General features: G+C 38.2%; 1 protein-coding gene across 1 annotated transcript in view; it reads right to left on the reverse strand.

Annotated features, from left to right (window-relative positions):
• THADA (THADA armadillo repeat containing) overlaps window positions 1-23,085 on the reverse strand; it is a 285,790-nt gene that overhangs the window by 108,241 nt on the left and 154,464 nt on the right. The gene's annotated exons all lie outside the window — the stretch shown is intronic.

Consider the following 23,085-nt stretch of genomic DNA (forward strand, 5'->3'; position numbering starts at 1 on the left):
TATTTTTGTATTATTTATTTGCATTATAACTATAACCCTATTTTTGCCTACCCCATGTTTAAAGCTACTGAACTGAACACCTAAAAATGGTTAAAATGGTAAATTTCATGTGCTATTTATCACAGTTAAAATTAAAAATTTTTTTTTAAAGATGTCCTACATTCAATTCACCAATATTCAATATTGTTATATTGTATTTAGTTCTATGTCTGGGACATGTTTTAAATTGTCTGATTACAGAGGTCCTCCATCTATTAAAAAGCCTTGTGATACAAATGTCTTAATCACAGTGCTTTACACCTGAAACTAATATAATATTGTACGTCCACTGTAATTTAAAAGAAAAAATAAAGGCCCTGTGGGTGAACTACCCATTTACTTTAGATTACCAGCTGTATTGTGAGACTGCATTAATTAGATGCCCTTAGAAAATTAGCATCAGGTGCTAATTAAAATAGCCAAGTCTATCATTAGGGGCAAACTGTCAGGTAGTACAAATTGTAGAGAAAAGAAGAATTTTCAAGTGACACTGAGATACTGAAATGTATGAGCAGAATGTAATAACCTGTTTTATAGTTTTTCTAGTTCACTGCTTTTTGAGTCTCTCTACTACTATGGCATGGGTGAGAGGGGAGGGACTCAACAGCCATAGACTAAATTCTTAGACAAAGTTTAATTTTTTCAAACTTTCTCCATTGCAGACTATTTTAAAAGTGTTATGCTTACCAGAGAAGACATAGTTGAGGCTGTTATTATGATCGGTATGTCCCTATGAGTCACCTTAAGGAGGTTTTATATCATACGTTGTGCTGAACCTTCCCATGCAATATCTACTTTCTCTTTGCTCACAGCTAAAAACCCTCTCAACATTTTAGCCCCTTTCATTATCCTTACTCCACATTACTTTTTTAAAAAGTTGTGGATAACTTTATCTTTCATTTAGCTATGCTGAAATCTGTTCAAAATTTCAGAAACTCACCAATTCAACTTAACATCAAGATAGTCCTTTTTTGCTTTTCTCTATCCTCCCAAGAGTTATTCAACCTAATACCACAGGTTCGAAAATTTAGTGGCTCTAATTCATGTACTTCCTTCTCTAGTTCACCATAGCAAGGACAGCTCTCCCAATACCTCCAGGTATCCAGCTGTGAAGCGGAATTAATATAAACGACTTCCCCTCTCTTGCTCTGGGTGAGCATGTCACAAAGACTGCTGATCTCCTTGATTCTTATTAGATGTGTCATGCACAATTATTATTGCTATCTCTGTCCTGGTTTCCCACGACTCTTACTTCATGCCCCTTGATTTTGACCGCAAAACACTCTGTTACTAAACAGCTCACTCAGTCTCCCGCGTCCTCCACTCCTGCCTTTTGGTAAGTCTTGCCAGCTGCCCTTTAAACTTGGAAGAGTCTCCACTTGCATCTGCCAAGACGCTATTTCAAATGCTTCCTTCTTACTCACGTCTGCCTGCCTGCTCTCCATATGAATGACCAGGAGAGAACCCTTCCTAGTGCAGAAGAAAATAAGCGATGAAAAGAAATCCAGAACACTTTTTGCCTATTACATATTTGTGTTTAGAAATGTGAAGATTTTCTTATTGCTCTTCATGGTCCTTTAAATTCAATGGCAGATTACCTAGAGACATATAATATTCATCACTTAGGGGGTAAATCCCTTTTATCTCCAGAACCTGACGCAAAAATCATTTGTCATCTTATAGTCACTCAGTTTTATACATTGAATCCCTCTCTTCAAAATCAGTTAAAAAGGCAGATTCCGGGGTCCTACATCAGATCCACACAGTCAAAATCTTCAGGACAAGAACTTGGGAATCTGTATTTTACACAGTACCCCGGGTAACTCTTATGTCAGGTAAGTTTGGGAAACATCTGACAGCCTATCAAATCATCCTGTTTTTGTCAGTGTCTTGACAACCAGAGGTCCGAAGGTGTACAGCCAGATGGCCTGAATTAGTTAGGATTTAGTCATGAAGATTCTACCTTCTCCAGCCATGCTGATAATTTGACTTAAAATTAATACTATGGGATTTTGTATTCTAATTTTTCTGTTTTAGCTTTGTTGGTTGTTTTTCCCAAGCCATCCTATAAGATTCTGGTGATGAATTTATACTGCTTTATATCCACCCAGTGCTTAATTAGCACAGTATTGAACATTTAATTGAAACTCAATTAAAACCTTACTGATTGGTTGGTTCAGGCACCGCTCAACTAAAAAGAAAAGAAAAGAAAAGCCTAAAAACACCATGTCCTGAGGCCCACCTGAGTAGCACAGCGTCCTTCCCTCACCATCAGGTTAATGGGAATGAGAAAGCAAATTTAAGGTTTGTCTCTTGGCTTGAAAGAGCAAGTAATTAGTGATTTGGCCAGGTTTCTAGAAACTATTGTTATGCCTTGTCTGACTGCCTAGATTTCTCATAATACAGTCAACTTCCTTTCAGCCCCGAAGGATTACTACTTTGACCCTGTGTTCTTTCCACCATCAGGCTGGGGCGATCTCAGAGTTAATGATTTGCATCAGACAGTGTATAATAAAAATCAAGTAGCGAGCCTGCTTTCAGGCAAGGACACACAGGAGCACTTCTCAGAAAGAAACAGGAGTTTCATGTTGAATACTGCAAATAGTCAAGGATGTTTATTTTAAAACATACTTATTCAACACTTGAAGACCACTCTAGATTAAAATATAAATGAATTATATCAATAGAAAGAAATGCAGACCCTTTCTAAAAAGCGAGAGATTACTAGTTTTATAATATCCCCCAAAAATAAAGTTGAGCAAACACAAGAAAGCCAATTTATTCAAGTTAACACTGAAACAGGTTTCAGTCTGAGGTGGTGGTGGGGTATAGCAGGCTACGTTCAACATTACATTTTATAGGATGGATGCGCTCTCCATTAAATAAAAAGCTTCAAATGTAAACAATGATTGGTCTGTCTAATGAGATTCAATCCTGAAACTGAGCAGATTTCTAAATCAATGCATAGACCAGGCTATTTATAAACTCTACTTCCCATCAACCTCAGCACGATGTCAACTAACAATAACAAGTTAATGTTTTCCAGTAATCTTCACTGTGCCATTTAATTGCCAGCACTCAGGCCAAGGTAAACTCGGCAGTAACAAAAGAGCTAACATCACAATCAAAGAACAAGATTAATAAATTTACATTTCTGCTTTGAAGTGAATGCTGAAAATCATGCCCATAACATTCTCTTTTCCAGCCATTGGATTTTAATTGTGCCAAATAGTTTACAGAGTGATTTGAAGGTAAAGTTTTAAAATATTCCTGTTTTTAATTAACTACAAGCTTCAATCTGTAGGGAATTACTTTTTAGATCAAGAACATCCTCTTCGTAGTATTATAAAGCGTGTAACTCCCCACATTGTCAAACACAATTTCTAAACCCTGACCACTATTCTTAAAGTTTTTTTAAAAAATTGAAATACCACTTAACACGCCAAACTGAAGCACAGTCTTATGAATTTTTATATATGCCTAATTATATATTTTACTTGTAATAATATAACTCAACAAATGATTCCATTACATAAGATTATTATAAATCACCATGTTTGTTCTAACAAGTACATTATAGCATTCTTTTGCATTGGTGGTTAAAAGGAAGCATTCTCATCTCCAATATTGACTTCAATGGTAACAATAGATATAAGAAACAGAAGTACTTAGATTTTGTCAGGGAGGGATAAACCTTCAAAATATACAGTAAAAAGAATGCTCTTATAAAAATAAAGATAAGAGAAGAAAAACCAAAATGTGTATCTTTGCTACTCTGATTTTCAAACTCTTTGTTTGTACACTCACCCCTGAAAACGTCAACTACTCAGTAAACCAAATGAATTAATCCTTCATACTTTTTCCAGCTAAAACGGTTTTACTGTTTATGGATCAAATCCTTTTCATCTGTGTTCCAAACCTCCGGGTACAATTTGGTTACTTAATTGCTGAGTAAGTCCACTAGCATTTCCCTTTTCTGGTACACTGAGAATTCACTTGTCATTTCAGCAGCTATGTACATGTGCTCACTTTTCCTATTGTTTAAATATCTACTCCTCAAGCTGGTGACAGATTACAAAACCCAGGCCCAGGATATACAGCTCATCCTGGATTTCTGATGGTTAAGATAACTCATCCCTATGTGTAGGGTTTTCGTCACCGCTCATCCAAACACATTCTCCAATCTTTTAACTGCCTGTTTTCTTAGTAGGCTGAGATAATGATGTACTCAGCTAAACAAATGTCTACATATCAGGGGCAAATATCTAAGAAACATCAACACTTCTGGATCCAAATAATGGAAGAAGGCCAACCTGAATTCACAAGAAATCTTTTTAAACAAAAATAATTTTTAAGGAGCTGCTGATCCGTTATTTAAATAGGATCAATAACATGAAGTACACTAAAACAAACGACTGTCAAGTAGTATTTCTGTTAAACTAAACCTAAATAAATTCACAAGATTTATTTGTAATGAACATTCATGAAGGAAGGTAAATTTGCGTGCAGTTTTAATGTCAGAATTATAAAAACAAAACTCTAAAATAGTGAAGTTCAAATTAATGTGATTTCCTCTTTAATCTAGAAAAACCTCTCTCTTTTTAATGAACAAAGTGTGAGTCGACATGACCATTAAGCTTGGAGTTCTAATGCCAGGAGTTTCTAGCCACTCTGCAACCTTTGCACTGCAGGGAGTGAAGGTACTCTCCACCAAACCTATACAGATGATAGAGGGCAGCTTTCTGCAGCAGGAGCTTTCTTGTTCTGCTGTGAGCATTCCTGTGTTTCATGTCACCAAAAGGAAATGGGCCATCCAAACTGTATCTCAAAGTGACAGGAAGTTCACTCTCCATTGTGACAGAAGTAGAGCATTGGTCCAATTAGTACTTAAAATGTCCCTTAGATTATCACAGAAACACTATTTCCTATTGCTACCAATAGGAAAACAGAGAGAAAAGGAAAACACTATCACATCCTCCAGATTATTAAAAAAAACAAGCAAAAAACAGCATTATTCTATCCTGTTCATCCAACAAGCCTTTATCGAGGGTTTAAGATCAAATGCTATGGAAGTGTACAGAATAACCACGGCCATTCTCACCACCCTTATTCAGTATTACACCGGAGGCCCTAGCCAGTGCAATAAGACAAGGAAACAAAAACCACACCAACTGGAAAGAAGGAAATAAAACTGTCTATTCATAGATGACATGATTATCTATCTTTGGAGTAAAACCCGACAGAATCAATTTTAAAAAGATACAAGAACTAATAAGGTTAGCAAGGTCTCAAAATATGAGATCAACATGCGGAAACTAACTATATTCTCTAAAGACTAGCAATGATCATTTGGAATTTGAAATTTAAAAATCATTACCATTTCTAGTAGTATCTAAATCTAACAAAATGGGTTTAAGATTCATCATCCAAGGATTACATAGGCCTGTTTTCGGAAAATGTTTTCTGTAAAGGGTCAGAGAGTAAATTTAAAGGTTTTCTGGGTCATATGGTTTTTGTTGTAACTACTCAATTCAGCATTATATTGTAAAAGCAGCTATAGAAAATACATAAACAAATGGGCATGAATGTGTTCCAATAAAACTTTATTTACAAAATAGGAAGCATATGGATTTAGCTTGTAAGTATTAGCTTGCCAACCCGCTCTAGAGGAATAAACTTAGTGCATCTCCTTATTTACACTGGTTAAGATTCTAGACTTAGAGAAGTTACTTGGGAATTTGTAGGCTTTTGTGGAGTAGACACACAAATAATTTCTGCCCAGTGGAACAAATAAGCCCAGAGATTTATAATCTATTAGACATCAGACTGTTTTATATCTAATTCAGCAATGTTATTGTAACATTCTGTTAATTTGCCTGTAAATGCCAGTTTTTCAGATACTCTTTGAACTGATCATAACATCATACTGATTCCCTTATTAACTGAGTCCAATGAGTAATACCTTCTCCACATGTTCATTTTATATTTGCCTGAAAGTGATGAATTTATCTTTATGAAAATTATACTTTAACAATTTCAATTCTTCTCCTATTGCTCTAAAGATTTAATGCAATCCCAATGGAAAAACATCAAAATTTTTATTGGAAATGCACTAAACCCATGTTTAAATTTAGAGAAAACTGGTATCTCTATAATATTCACGCCTATCAAAAACACGCAACATTCTTGTGTAAAACCAAAATAATCATCAGACAACACGTTACAAAGGATCTTTACGAATGACATTATTACGAATGAGAGTGAGGTGACTGAGTACAGTACAGTGGAGAACCAAGGAGCACAGGCTCTGACACCCTGGATCTGCCACTGTCTACCAGTGTGACCTCGAGCAAGTTAACCTCTCAGAGTTTCAGTTTCCTCATTGTAAAACAGCACTTACTTTCGAGGATTGTTATGAGGATTTAATGAATAAATATATGTAAGGACATAAAACAGGATATGACACAGAGTAAGGATAGTATTAATGATGACTAATAGTATTAATATGAAGTGAATATATAGAAATCAATCATTGTCAAAAGTAAAAACAGCATAGGAGAGAAGATAAAATATAAGAAAAGTAGTTATGATAATACTAATAAGAAACATAAAAGAGAAATATATAATTTACATGAAAAAGCTTTAAAATATAATGCTATTGAGGAACATAAAAGCCAAATGGATGAAAAAGCATATTATGTTTTGAATTGGACAGAAGCATTATAAAGATATTATGTACAGTTGATAATGTAATGTATACATTTAATGTGATCCCAATAAAAATAAATATATCAATAGAATAAAGGATGGGGGAACTAGACAAGTTGATTTAAAGTTCTTAGGGCACTGAAAAAGAAAAGTGATGAAGGGGAATTAGTTTCTACCAAATTGTAAAACATATTATAAAGCTACTGGGAGCAGCTGGTGTATGAATAGACAAAATGTTCAATGAAAAGAACTAAAAATATACAAAGTAAGAGCAACTGTATTTGGAAATTTAGTATATGACAAAGACAGCCTTTCTGTCAGGAGAAGTAAGATGTATTTTCCAATAAATATATTTGGGACAAAAAAACCCCGTGTAATAGCTCTCCATTACTTTATTTTTTATTCCCCTTGATTATGTTAAGTAATTTTCATAATAGTATTTTTAAACTTATAATAATAATTATAAAAGATAATGTGACAGCCACTATATTGGAAATTTGTACATATAACATCTCTATTCCTTATAGCAACCTTGAAAATTACACATCATCATTATTTTATAGATGGTTAAGCTTCAGTTTTGAATTTAAGTTATTTGCCCTAAGCCAGATATCTAGGAAGTGGGAAAAGAGTATGTCAAATCCAGGTCTTCCTAGATCTAAAACCTCTATCCACAAAATAATCCAGTTTGTCAATGAAACTCTAAGAATGGAGCAATAAAAAGAGTTCTAGATCACAAATTGTGCATACCAAGTAGGAATGAGGTAACTATAATAAAACACAGTATCTTCTCTATGCTTTTTGGTTTCCAAACGGTAAACACTGGGGTCTGTGTCTTATTTACACTCTATTATGGTAGCCTGGCATTTCCGTCATTGGATGACACCCAAGGTGAGTCTACCTTATACCAAATGCTTTCCAATAAGGAAGAGAGTTACGGTGAAGTTAAGAGTAAACTTGAACATAATTTTACACTGAGGAAAATTTTGTAGCTTTTTATTTTCTACATATAAAGTTACAGTGTGGGAAACTGAAGGTCTGTACACCAAAACAATATAATGCTGCCTATTTTGACTTCCCTCTTCTGGGCTGTAAACCTCTTGAATGTCTGTCTATTTTTGGAAATTGAGGTATCCCTTTAAGCCTGCCACAGAACTGCTGACGGCGGTAAGACAGCAAAGGAAAGTGGGCTCAGGGCCGGTACCAGTCAAGTCTCCACGGACAGGAGTAAAGCACAGCACAAGCAAGCAAAAGCGTTTTGGAAGAGAATTCTGTGAAACTGGTGTCAATGTTCACAGCCCAACGCAAGAAACACCACTGAGCCGCAAGCCATTTCAGCCTAAAGGGGCCCCTGAAGCTGGCTCAATGTCATAGAATTCCTGGAGCCAGTATTTACAGCATGGATAAAGCTGTACTTGCAGAAGGCAGAACAGCCCTGCTCTGTGTCCGTCCTCTCTAAGGGTTCTACACATAACTAGCAGTACCCTCTTCTGCTCTTCGGTGTGTGTAAAGTCATAATGCAGAAAGTGCAGAACTTCCTCTGTTCAGATTGTCAGGTACGAAGGCTCTGCTGCCTACATTCTTGAAGAACCTTTCTTTTTAAAGATCTTTGTGATGATGATTAATTTTCTACAAGCAGCTGAAACAATTAAAAAATTTTAAATTGTTTCAATTACACTTGACATACAATATTATATTAATTTCAGGTGTACAACACAGTGATTAGACATTTATATAACTAATGAAGTGATCATCCTGATACGTCTAGTACTCATTTGATACCATATGTAGTTATTAGTTTTTTTAAAATGAAAATTATCTCCTCTTCAAAAATGATCTCCATTTTGCTAAATGCATTTTCAAAGTTCTCTTTGATTCTGTGAAAACACACGGAACTAATGTCTTTTCCCCAAAATGAACCTGGTGTTAGGGATTTATGAGGGTGCCCCCAGACAATGATAAAGATCCATCTTCTAAACATTCAGTCTTAGGTACTGAAGTCTGCACAGTAAACTAATGTTTTGCTTCTATCCCACTTAGAAGCAAAACAACCAATACCTACTTGGGGTCAATAACGAGGACTCTGTTGCTACTTTCCAGACAGAGGTCCAAATGCCACACTCAGATGGAGTCAGATGTCAGTCATTAGTGACTCTCAGAAGAGCCCTGCCAGAGAATCTGGCCATCTCTGTACACATAGCCTGCTTCCTTCTACCCACCACTACTTTATGAGAAAGCAAATCCAAGTGAGAGAACTAGAAAGCAGGGTATCGTACAGTAACTCTGATATACCAAAAGCTTGCCAAGATGGCACAGGAAGTTTCTATACATCCCTCATTCGGTTACCGTTTTATGCTACTGTGATACATTTGTCACACTAAGGAAGTAATTAGCACATTCCTGTTGACTAAACTCCATATACTTTATTCCGATTTCACTAGTCTTCGCCTGCTGTCCTTTTTCTGTTCCAAGGTCCCATCCAGGTTACCACTTTGCATTCAGTTGCCATGTCTCCTTAGGCTCCTCTGGTCTGTGACAGTTTCTTACACTTTTTTCTTGCTGTTGATGACCTTAACATTTTTGAGGAGTATTTGTCAGAAATTTTGTAATAAGTCCCTCAACTTCAGTTTGTCTGATTTTTTTTTTTTTTATTAGACTAGGATTATGAGTCACTGGAAGGAGGATCACAGAGGGGACATACCATTCTCTTATCATAACAACGATACAGGCTATCAACATGACTTAACCACTGTTGATGTCAGCCTCGATCACAGAGCTTAGAGGTAGTGCTGGCCAGGTTTCTCCACTGCAGCTATTCTTCCTCCCTCTCTCCATACTCTCTGGAAACAAGTCACTGTGTGTAGCCCACCCTCAAGAGATGAGGGAAGGGAGGTTAAGCTTCACCTTCTGGAGGAGGAGAGGGAGTATCTACATAAATTCTTTGGAATGCTTCTGCATGGGAAATTTGTCTCTTCTCCCCCATTTATTTGTTCAATCATTTATTTATTTACACCATTATGGATATTTATTTTATACTTTGAGTTATAAGCCCACTACAACATCCTGGAAAAGGCTTATTTGGACAAGCACTTCTTAAACTTTAATGAGCATGTGAGTTTCACTGGGGATCTTGGGAAAATGTGGATTCTGAACAGGTCCGGGGTGGCCCAGGTTTCTGCACTTCTAACCACCTCCAGGAGATGCTGACGCTGCTGGTCTGGCACTACACTTTGAGTGACAAGGCTCTCTGGACTGTGCCTGACCTCCTCTGGGAATGAGTGCTCACTACATTCCACAGCAACCTATTTATTCTACTTCTGAAGGGTCATTTAGGGAAGAAAAAAAAATGGTTTCAACCCTCAAATCTATACTAAATACTGAAAAAATTCACTTGAATACAAACTCTGAGGCAGATTTCTTGGTGTTTTTTATTTGTTTTAAACTAAATTGTAGATGGTTTTAGGCCTCCACTCCTGGCCCAACCCCTAACACACACACAGGCCACCTCTACCTTCTCTAAATGAATTTAAAAATAAGTAAATCCACTGTGATCAATGCACTTGTATCTAAAATATACCTTCTGAAACGTATAGACAGCAGGAGATTGTGCATCTCTACTCATTCTGTGCTCTCCTTCAAGAAGGAGAAAGAGTAAAAATTAGGGCAACAACAAAGAAGAGAAAGCTAGGACAAAAGGAGATTAACAAAGTAAATCATTCATTTATCCAGAATAAAGTGATAATCTTGAAGATACATATTTTATATTTTTTATTTATTACTTATTGATTGATGAGAGAGAGAGAGAGAGAGAGAGATCTATTTGTTGCTCCAATCACTTATGCATTCATTGGCTGATTCTTGTATTGCCTTGACCAGGAATTGAACTCACGACCTTGGTATATCCAGATGATGCTCTAATAACTGAACTACCTGACCAGGGCCACAAAGACACATATTTTAAACAATATGGTCGTCCTCCTTTCATGAGGCTGAGGAGCTCTTAGAGAGGAGTAGGGTGCAAGAGCCTCACCATTGCTCACAGATTACAGGTTGAAGGGCACTGCTATTCACGTTCTTCAGAAATCTACCACTTCGTACATTTTGATCTGGTGGGCACGGTTCATAGCACATCCCTAATCCACTATCAGAGTTTCCTTTGAGGAACATGCAGTCAAATTTCTAGCACCTTAATTATAAATGTACACACACACAATGTGTGTATATGTTCGATCATAAATTTTAATATATGTTACTGTCCTGTATCTGTTCTCTAAATATAAACATCTGACAACTAAAACCTGATGATTAAATTTTCTTTCAAATAGACTGATCAATGGGTACTGCTTTTTTCAGTACAAAAAGAACAGATTGTTAATTGGACTAGTAAGTCTCACATACTTGAAAAAATTGATTATAAAACAGGAAACTGAAACTGCATTTTAGAAACATGTTAGATATAAAAATTACTATACACCCTGTAATCTGAGAAGAAAGGAAAGGCATAAAGTCTATTTGCTATAAACTGACTTAAACTTACAAGTAAAACCTGTCTTACCATCTACATGAAAAAAAAAAAAATCTTTTTAAAAGGCTTAAGTAGGGAATAAGGGAAAAAATGTCAAATGGCACATTTAAAATGTTAATTATATTGCTCTCTTTGAAGATTAACAAAGGGGATGAAATTTTCTGAAACTTATAAACTCTTCAAAGTCTCAATTTAAGAAAAGAAAATCTTAAATTCGTTTGATATAAAAATAACTCCAAACATCTTTGGTCCCCTTTGTGGAAATATGATTCTTAGGAAGTTAATGAAAATTGTCCCCCTCACCAGCAAGTTTACTTTACTAAGCTTAAAAAGGCACCCGTATAGGAGAATGACCAAGATCTTAGTGAAAATAGAGGATCACCTTCTTCAATATAAACCTGGGTCCAATATTAAAGCATCTGACATCTGTATATACCTAATACTGCTCCAGAGAGTTATGAATTCAAGTATATAACACACATACATTCATTAATAAGAGAATTAAGTGGAGAATGAAGCAGGAAGGCAATAGTCTGATTTGGCAAAAGAAGTGAATGAACATGTGGAGATTTAGACTTGTAAGGAATCCCCAATAGCACTTAAGAGTGATAATAGAATTCACTTGCACACAGGAGTGGTCACAACCAATGAGGCTTTAGAACAGTATCAAAAGACCCACTTCCTCCCCTAAATAACAATACCCCTCCCACCCCCACCTTTAATCTCTTCTGGAGACAGAAGATCTGCCAGTTAGTCACCCTATTTTATCTCATTTATTTTTCACAACTATCCCCAGAACACTATTTGTCTCTCCATTTAACAGAGGAGGGAATGAAGCCTAAGAAACCTCAGTGGGCAGTGGAGCTGGCAGTTGAACCCAGACAGTCTTACTCTAGAGCCTTTCTCCTCAAACCCTGTTACATATGACAGAACAGTTCATTGAGAAAAGCAACACAGATCTGATACACAAGAGCAAAGATAAAATCTAATAATCTAAAAGCAAAGGTTAGAGTATGGGACCATGGGTGGCAGGAGAGGGGCAAGGGCAGCAAGGGAGTCAGAATGGTCAGTACTAGTCCAGGAGGGGGATGCATACATCATTTTGTTGAAATGCACTATTATCTGAGGGTCTAGTGGAGCACAGGAATAAACAAGGAAAAGAGGAATAAGAAAGGCATTTATCTGAATAACTGTATGCCATCAATTTTGACAACCTGAAAGGAATGGATAAATTCCTAGACACATGTCTAGAAATCTACCAAGACTAAATCAGGAAGAAACAGACAAACTAAAGAGGCCAATAAAGAATAATAAGGCTGGGTAATTAATCAATGATCACCCCCAAAGAAAAGCCCAGGGCAGATAAATTCACTGGTAAATTTCTACCAAACATTTTAAAAAGAATCACTGCCCTAACTGGTGTGGCTCAGTGGATTGGGTGTTGTCCTGCAAACTGAAAGGTTCAGTTCCTAGTCAGGGCACATGCCTGGGTTCTGAGCCAGGCTCCTGGTTGGGGGCGTGCGAGAGGCAACCAATCAATGTTTCTCTCCCTCTCTTTCTCCCTCCCTTCCCCTCTCACTAAAAGTAAATAAATAAAATCTTAAAACAATAACAACAACAACAAAAAACAGAAATGGAATGGGCATTAAATAGAGAAGAAGAATTACTGCCACTCCTTCTCAAACTCTTCCAAAAAAATTGAAGAAGAGGGAACACTCCCAAACTCATTTTATGAGGCCAGCATTACCCTGACACCAAAGCCAGATAAGAACTCTGAGGACAAGAAAACTATAAGCCAATATCCCTGATGAGTATATTTGCAAAAATATTCAACAAAATACTAGCAAACCAAATTTAACAGAACACTAAAAAAATCATATATGATGATCAAGTGGGATTTATACCTGGGATGCAAGAATGGCTCAACATATGCAAATTAATAAATGTAATATGTCACGTTAATAGAATGGAAGATAAAAATCATATGACCATCTCATGAGTAAGAGGGAGTGGAGGGAGGAGAAAGAAAAGAAGGAGGTAGAGGAGGAGGGGAAAAGAAGGAGAAAGAATATAGAGAAGAAGAAGAAGAATGCTTCTTCTGAGATTTCCAGACTGAGTGATATATTTATTCCCCTTCTAGTTCCTTATTCCTATGGATAGCTCATTGTAATCTATAGAATTACAATTTGTTTATGGGTCAGGATTGGTTTCTTTCATGGCGAATGGTATTTGAAAGAGATGCATCACACCTTGTCTACACAGGATAATGGAGAAAATCCATAGGTACCATGGAACAAAGGTTCTCAGCCAGTGGCAATTCTGCTTCCCCTACCCTCCGTCCTGGGGGGCTTGTGGAAATCCCTAGAAACATTTTTGTTGTCATCCATCAGTGGGAGAGTGGACACTACAGGCATCTGCTGGGGAGATGCTACCAAACATATTATAATGTGCAGTACAATCCCCGTAACAAGAATTACCAGGCCCCTAGTGCCAATAGTGTTGAGGTCGGGAAGCCTTGCTGTGGAAGGACAGGGTAGAGGGGACAGAGGGACACAGTACATAGAAATATAAGAATGTCACAAACAATAATATGGTTTAAAAGCAAAAGAGTTTTATCACTTACGTTAACTTTCCTTTAGGCCCACAGACTGATTTTACTGTGGGCCTTGAGTAGCTGCCAGATTGTCTGGCTGTATCACCCTCAGCGCTTTTAAACAGCCAACTGAATCCTCAGTCACTAAAATATGTGGGGTGCTCTAAATAAATCCAAGGGTCACACAACAAGAACAAATGCTCTGCAGTCTTAGAAATGCTTCCTCAATAAAAACAATGAAGTATTACTTTTTTCCTATTAGATCGGCATATCTAAAAACAAACAATAAACAGTGCGGCTTTTATGGGCTGGAGGCCCACCAAACAAAGCGCATCACATAACGGGACCATGTACCATCAGATATTTTATAAGAATTCTGGGAAACAACAGGAGCCTGCTAGTGTGCTCACAGTGTGATGTTTTGGTTTGTTGTGTTTTTTAAGAACACTCAGAATTATCTTCAGTCCTGAAGAGTATCAAACAATAAGGGTGGGAGGGAATGGAACACAGCTCTTCCAAGATGAAAAGTGAACTTGGAAAAGTGCTAGATTAATCTCTCTAGGAGGATCCTATATCTCGCTTTCAGTTTGTGAACTTCAAACTTTCCCCTTCAAACAGTAAAAGACTCCTTTGTCTGGGACAGTGTGATAGTGTTCTTTTCTCGATTCATCAGGTTTCTGATGGGGTCTGAGGAGGGGGTGTGATTCAAAACAAAACAGGTGCAAGAATAACAACCTGATAGGCAGGAACAGAACCCTTAAAAATTAGAACTTATCTCAGCTCTTATAATCTTTAGTATGATCTACAAGAAGGTAGAGAACACTGGCTGAGCAGAGGAATCTTTTGTGGAGCATCCTAACACAAAGTCAAAATTGTTGCAAACCAACTTATTTCTCTTTTATGTACACACACGCACACACACACACACACACACATTGGCACCCTCACATTTCTTTACAGTATCATTTCAATGCACATTAATTTTTCTAAGACACAGCTTTCTTTAGCTCAAATTCTTTCATTCACCCTCTACATCAGCGGATGTCACCTTTTGGGTCACAGGGTGATGGCAGCTGCAGCACCAAGTAGTAATTATAGCAACTAACATTTACTGAGCACTTACTGTATGACAGAGACCTCGCTGAGCACTACCCATGTATTAAATCACAACCAACCTATGAGGTAGTTTTATCTTCCCATTACAGATCAAGAAGCAGAGACACAGAAATCAACTGGCCCAAAATAACACAGCTAGCAAATAGCAGAATTAGGATCTACAGGGAAACAAGCCGGCTCCAGTCTAAGCTCTTATTCATTACATAGAATGATCTCTTTGAGTGCAGGCTCCCAGCTGTTATATACTTATTTATTAAGAAATTATATACTACTCTATTAATATGCACATTATATAGCAGATACAAAATAAGAGTTAAGAGGATGAGAGAAAAGAAATAACATGCCAGCATATTCTCCAACATGCATTTTTGCTGTCTTGTACACTGCATTTTGAAGAACGCAGGCCTTGCAGAGTCCAAATGGCTTGGCCTGAAATTTGTGGTCTCACATGTTCACCTGTACCCACCCTGCCAATCACATATCCCATCTGTCCCTGACACACTCCCGGACCCAATAGGCTGGTTTACTTGCTGTCTCCTGCAAACACCTTCTGCCTCGGTTCACACCAAATCCCTTGTCTCAAAAGCAGAAAACTAGTTTAAAGGTTTATCCCAAGACCTAATGTCCCCATGAAACCTTTCCTAGCTCTCCTCTCAGGTGTGTTCTCGGCCACCTGCCTGGCACACACCATAGCCAGGTATTTCCAGGTAATTGTTTATGATGTTGTAGGCTTGTTTTCCACGGCAGCTCATAAACCTTGTGAGGGAAGAGAATATGTTATATATTAACCTTTCTTGGTATTCTCCATGGTACCTGTATAGTATTATGCACTTAATAATCACTCAAAACTATTTGGTAACTAAGAGAATAATTCCATCAACATTCTCCACATTTACTCCACATCTCTTTAAGGCCCAGGTATAGACAGTTAAGGTAAAGATCATCCGGGAAAGTAGAGGAAATGATGTGAAGAACACTTTTCTCTTTGCCTAAGCTCATGGGAACGACGACAGGCTACTGACTCAATGTGATTTTGTAGAAAAGAACTCCACAGAGTCCCCAGTAATCTCCACTCCTATTATGGGGACAATATAGAGCATACACATTTCCAAAGTAATGACATCTTCCCTGGTGTTGTTTGTCCACTACTGCCGACTCTGTTGGCACTCTTCCATGGTTAAAGGCAGGTTCAAACATACAGACATGTGTAACCAATTCAATTCCAGGAGAAAAGATGTTTACTTTTTACTAAAAAAAAAAAAAAAGTTTTCCCTTGTCTTGTTGGTGGGATTTGCTCAAGTGTTATCTTTTCAACAATAACTATTCTGACTCCTTATTTAATACTGCCTCCTGCCCCCCTCTCCTATGAATTTTTGATTCCCCTTATCCTACTCTACTTGCTCTTTTTGTCTGCACCCTTCATTACCTACTAATAAATATAATTTACTTATTTATTATGCTTATTGTAATAAATTAGAATAGATTTTATTATAATGTCATTTACTATTGCCTGTCTCCCTGCCTCTAGAGTAAGCTATGTGATAGTGGTGATCTTTTGTTCTCTGATATAAGCACCTAAAACAGTACCTGACATGTTGGTGCTCAACCAACAGCTTTCAAATGAAGAAATAAATAGACCATGTTAACTTCCATTTTATCCCACACTTTGAAGTCCCTAGAGAGAGTCACTCTTGCCTAAGAATTTTCTTTCCCTCATCCAGAGAACTAGTATAGCATAGTGGATAACTGCACTAACGTGAAAGCTTTGAATCCCAGCTCCCGTTGAGACCATTTCTCCTTGTATAATGTTAGGCACATCTCAGCCCCTCTCACTCTCAGTTTTCTCATCAGTATAATGGGAATAATCCCAGAAGAGCCTCAATAGGGACTCAATACACACATATACATTCAATAACTGGTATGTGTATATATGTATTATGTATGTGTGTATGTATGTATACTTATATACATACACATATTTTTTCCACTTTAATTCCACTTTAATTTCTACTTTAATTCTGAACAATAACAAAAGCCTGGGGATACATCAACTGACAAATCTCTACATTCTATACCCCTGCCTGATGCTATGAGTTCAGAGAATTACAGAACAGCCATAGAACATTGGCTAGTGACAGTGACAATGCATTTCAGTCAATGCTCGGGACCTGGCAGCTAAAAGCTGTCTTCCATACCCCTAGCGAAAGCTCCCTAAGTAACACACACCAATAAAAGTCTTTCGATGTGTATAAGGAAGAGATTAATTCATCTTCAAAAGTAGCATTTTAATTAAAAATGACTTTTCTGGGCTTATATCCAGAAAGAAATAAATTGCCAAAAGGTAAGGTTTAACAAGCTTTAGTCTGTGCTTCCCAATTCTTTTCATGTCAAAGCACACACATGAAATAATCTTCCTTTGGCACTCTGGGATAAACAGATGCTGCTGCTCGCAGCTGCAGGTGACTGCCTGGAGCCCCCAGCCCCCAAGCCTTGAGAGCTGAAGGAATCCACAAATACTTGGCACATCTACAGCTGCGTCACTGAAGAAGCTCTGCTTTAGGCCTTTTTGGGCTGGGGGCCTTCCTAATGACTTGGGTTTTTCTCCTTTCACATGAACACAGTCCTCAGAAGGAAAGAGTGAATCCAGCCACTAGTCACAAGAATGAGCATTTTCTTGATAGCTCACCTCAGAAAAAAAAAGCAAAGTGACTATTTACAACTTACAGCTTCAGCTGATGCTGGCCTTTCCTTTTTTTTAATTTTATTTATTTTTAGAGAGAGAGGAGGGGAGAGAGACCGAGAGGGAGAAAAACATTGATGTAAGAGAAAGATCGGTTGACAGGTTGTCTCTCGTATGCACCCTGACTAGGGACCAAACCTGCATCCCAGGCATGTGTCCTGATGGGCAATTAGACCAGTGACCTTTTGCTTTGTGGGATGGTGCCCAACCAACTGAGCCACACCGGTCAGGACTGGCCTGCCCTTCTTTCCTGGTTTTCTCCTTTTCTTTTCCCCAAAGATAATGCTAACACCTGCCTCTGTTTTTGTTCTCGTGCTATCCCTCCCATCCCAGCGCCCTTGATCCCACCCCTATAAAGACCCTAACTCACTCGAGCTCTAACAGAGAGTATATCAGGGTGTTAGAAGCTAAGGCAGAAATGACTTCAGTTTCAGTCATCTTTTATGACTGATGCCCTATGTGGTGGCTTTTGATTTTTGCCTCATCTTTATTCCTTTCGCACATATGCTCCCCTGGTCCCTGAGGGTTTAGTTGGCTCACTTGGTCTCTAACCCACAGCTCCACACACTGGCAGTGAGAACCTGAGGCAAACCTGTGTTTTCACCCACGCCTAGAACAGGGTAGACATATTACAGTGTCTGTTGAACTGAATTCAATCTTTGCGACTTTTTCGTGGTTGCATGGGCTCCCAGACCTAGGATCTGCAACTCCTTTGGTTGGCCATGTTTGAGAGGTTTTGTCATACCTGTAAGGATGACAGAAGGTGTGGCAACTGGGAACTCGGCTCTAACCTAGGTCCCAAGGGAGAATTCTATACTTCTCGGTTGGGAGTGTTAAGTGGGAGACCAAAGAGAAGCGATGAGAGAGACAAGCAGAGGGAGGGAAGGTACAATAAGTACTTTTAAAGTCTTTTACCAGTTGTAGCTTCTCGGGGTTTCACTGACTTCCTCTGTCCCTCCTTTTAATACTGATGGACTTTGTTTCCAATGTTGTAGTAGTATACCAAATCAGATTTAAGGAGACCAATCGAGTGACCAGGAATCAAAAACAGACTGAAGATTGGTTCTGGGTTTGGTTTCCTTAGGCATAAAAAGTTGTACTCGCATCCACTATCAGAGATGTAGCACATTTTAAAGAGAAAAAGAGCACAGGCTTCAGAGTTTAATATTTTCTCTCTCCTCTGGCTACTTCTGTGCCTTTACACATGTCAGTCTCTCAGGCTTATCTCAGTTTTCTCATCAGAGACGGAAGTGTCGGGTGGGGGGAGAGGCGTGTGTGGCAGGAATAGCGCCTACCTTGCTGGTTGCTGAGCGTATTAGTGAAATCACATATGCAATTCACGTGGAACGCAGGAGGTGCTCAAATGGTTCATTTTTCTTCTCTTATGGCAAACTTTCCCGGTGCGTGGGCCTGGGCTGTCTGGAATCCATCCCTGGCTAATATTTCATGTCAACCCAAGTATGCAGCACTGCTGCTCAGCCCCAGCCAGGGAAGTGGAATCGTTTGCACTCAGAATTCTAAAAGTGCAAAAACCAAGGCTCCAAATTTGGGGGAGTAAAAGAATTTAAGAAGTGTTCAGTAGATTCTATTGGCAAAAACTGAGAACATTTAAGACCAACATAAAGGGATTGTAGAACTGTGGTAACTAGTTGGATTAACTGAAGAAAAAAGAATTCCTTTGCCTAGAATGTTCAGATAAAATGCAAAAGTGGTTTTTCTGCTTTCACGGCAGCTAAACTGCCTCAGCGGCCCCCTGTACCTTACCCACATAAAAGAGCTTAATTAAAGAGAGTGCAGGGATCAACATTTTATGTTATACCATCAGAAAAGTAACCAAAATAGACAGGAAATGAAAAAAATCTCAAAATTCAAACTTTTACTTCAAATGGTATATATTTCCTTATGAAACATCAAAAGATGAGTTAAGTAGCCAAGAACCAGAATACATCTTTCCTCAAGATTGTTGGCTAAACTCTTCCTCAATATAAAAGAACATTTTTGGACTCCAATGTGATTTCGCGGGACTGATAAGTTACCTAGTAATAATCTTAAGTCCCCAACATGCAGAATTTTGGCAACAAAAACAGACAGTTAATTCTATTTAAAAGACAGGGTAGCCCTGCCAGTGTTATTCGCAAATGAGGTAATGTCCATGGCGCTTATCTAGCCTTTATTGAGATTTAATGTCATTTACCACTGGCTCTTGCGAACCTGCTGCATAATCTCACCTTTTCTGATGTGCATTACTTGCAGTCCACTTCAACATGGCAATTATGAACCTCTGGTTTTTAAAATGACTCAGAAATGAATCCCATGTGTTTTTATTTTTTTGCATATCCTATAATTTGAGCCTTTTTTCCATAGTACCAGAACATTTCAGAGATCAGCAGATTTCTCGTTTTTAAGGTATACTTACAAAAATACTTCTGAGGTTTGATATATTTATGTAAACATTTTTCAAAGAAGTCAAAATGTATAATTCAAGAAAATGTTCTGTGAAAGAATTTGTTTTCTGATTACAAAATGATTTCCTGCTTTTGAAAAAACAACAATTTTATATTTACTTAGCTGGCTCTGAAAGTCCCATGGAGATTCTCATTCCTTCACAATCCCTAACATCTCCTTTCCAGGTGCAGGCCTTTTACTGATTTCAAAGGTAGCTTTATGCAGAGAAGGAATCTATAAACTGTAGAAAGGAAAGAGAAAAAGAGCTCTTCCCATCTTAACCCCTTATGCTTTCTCCATAAAGAACAGGGTAAAACATAACTATTACAAACAGGTAAGGCACCCAAATGGGCATGACCAAAAAAAAAAAAAAAAAAAAAAAAAGTCATATGTCTTTGACTGTCTTTTCTCAACCAGTGTATAAACCAATCTTGGTAAAGACAGGAATCTGTTGGACAAACATGAACACAATACCCAGTGTGCATAGTGTTTTTTTTTTTTTTTCCCGACAAGCCCTTCATGTCTCCGATATGCAAGAATAAGAGCAACAGCCACAACCACCCAGAGTCATAGGGTTTTTACCTTCACATACTGTCTCACATTTTATGTAGCAGAAAAAGTAAATTCGAGAATATCGAAGGCAGCCCAGAGACAGAGCAAATGGCCATGTTCTGTTGCTGGGCAGACTGATGAAACACAAGCCAGATCTGCTAGTGGTGTGTGTGGGAAACTCGGCTGGGAGGCCCCTTTGTATAACTGGTGAAAGAGCCAAAGAAGCACTTCCAACCTCACCACTTCTGACAAAGTTCAGCCAAGAGTGGATCTTCAATAAAGAAAATCTGATGGCTGATTCCCCCTTAACAATCTGAGCCTTCCTTCTAATTCAGCTGCATAATCTATGAATTTTTGAAAAGTTTGTTCTGCATTACTCATTATTGCCAGTCTCTTCCTTTCAAAGCAGCAGCAGCCTGATGGAATCAAGAGACCTAACTTGTATGGGTCTCAAGGTCCGTCTTTAAAGGCAAGATAATAACTCCTGCTCCTCTCTTTGTCACAGGGATATTGTTAAAAAACTAAAGGTGATGAGTGCTTAAGACTTTGTACTGAAGAAAGCACCAAAGATTCCTAATGTATATAACACAGACCAGAGGATTGGTCTGGGAGCCTTGGGTGTTGTACAATCTTTTCAGAAGGTCTGCAAGATTAAACATTTTTCGAAATGGTACTAAGACATTACTGTCCTCTTTTATTCTCGTTCTCTCACAAGTGTATCACAGTGGAGTTTGCCAGAGGCTACAGGTATGTGATGATGACATCACTCTAATGACTAATGAAATGTATGCTTGTGAGATCTTGTGTTATACAATTTTCTGTTTTAGTTTCTAATGAAATATTGATAGACAAAAGCTCTTTGGGATCCTGAATAACCTTTAAGAGGGTAAATAGGTCCTGAGACAAGTTTGAGACGTGCCAACCTAGAACTTCAGTCCCCACCCAAACTTGCGGTTCCCAGGTGAGCTGACTTCTCACCTACTCTGAGCCTTTCTATAAGTTGTTCTGTCTGCCTTGGAGACTCTTTCCCTCCTGTCACTTGATTAACTTCTGCTCTCTGCTTAGATGTCACTTTCTCAGGGAAGCTTTCCCTGACTTCCCCAAGACCAGTCAGGTGGCCTTGCTATGCATTCCCCTAGCACAGTGATTCTCAACCTTCCTAATGCCACGACCCTTTAATACAGTTCCTCATGTTGTGGTGACCCCCAACCATAACTAAAGCATAGTGATGAATCACAAAAACAATATGTAATTATATATGTGTTTTCTGAAGGTCTTAGGCAACGCCTGTGAAAGGGTTGTTCGACCCCCCAAAGGGGTCACGACCCACAGGTTGAGAACTGCTGCCCAAGCACTTAGCACATTATTCAATATCAATACATTGTGATTACCTATTCCCTGGTTTTTTCTTGTCCTCAACTCCTTCTACACAAGGACTGACTTGTCACTGTTTTGACTGTGACACAGTAGTATGCAAGAGACATTCAGTAAATAATTGGTGAATACATAAAACAACTAAGGAAGGGAGGCAAGAACATAGGTCTTCCTTGCATCCTCACCTAGAGGGAATCGGTTACTAAAAATATTAGTTTTCATTATAGTACAGGCTCATTAACACTGTGAAAATAAAAACAATAATAACTATCTATATCTCTATATCTTATTATGTACCAGGTACTATGTTAAGAATTCTAAGCACTTTATATGCATTAATTCATTTAGTCTTCACCAAATCTCTATGAGGTATACAAAGTCTGTCCAGAAAAAGTCCAGCCATTGTTAATATAACAAGAAAGGTTTGTGTGAAATGGATGTAAACCACCAGACAAGGAGAGTGGACTGGAATGCACATGCATGAACAATGATGACTTCACTGTACTAGTCAGTGGGGGTGGTAGATGCCACTGAGTGAGCATGTGTACTGTATGGCTGATGCATTCAAAATGACTGAGCAAGTAGAGCAACGAATCTGCAGCAGATTTTGTGTTAAAGTTGAACATTCCTCTGCAGAAACTATTCAGATGATTCAGAAGGCTGCAGCTATGGGCAACTGGTGATTGGCAGCTTCATCACAACAACATTCACACTTATACATCCTGTTTCATGCAGAGTTTTTTGGCAAAACATCGAATTACCCAGGTGACTCAGCCCCCCACAGATTTGGTGCCCCGTGTCTTCTGGTTTTTCCAAAAACTATAATCACCCTTGAAAGGGAAGGGATTTTAGACTGTCAATTCTGAAAATATGACAGGTTGGCTGATGGTAACTGAGAGAACTGTGTGAGATCTCAAGGTGCCTACTTTGAAGGGGACTGAGGTGTCACTGTTCTATATACAATGTTTCTTGTATCTTGTACCTTCTTCAGTA

The sequence above is a fragment of the Furipterus horrens genome, unplaced genomic scaffold (assembly GCF_987537825.1).
Source record: "Furipterus horrens unplaced genomic scaffold, mFurHor1.1.pri manual_scaffold_6, whole genome shotgun sequence".
In the NCBI taxonomy this organism is placed as follows: domain Eukaryota; kingdom Metazoa; phylum Chordata; class Mammalia; order Chiroptera; family Furipteridae; genus Furipterus; species Furipterus horrens.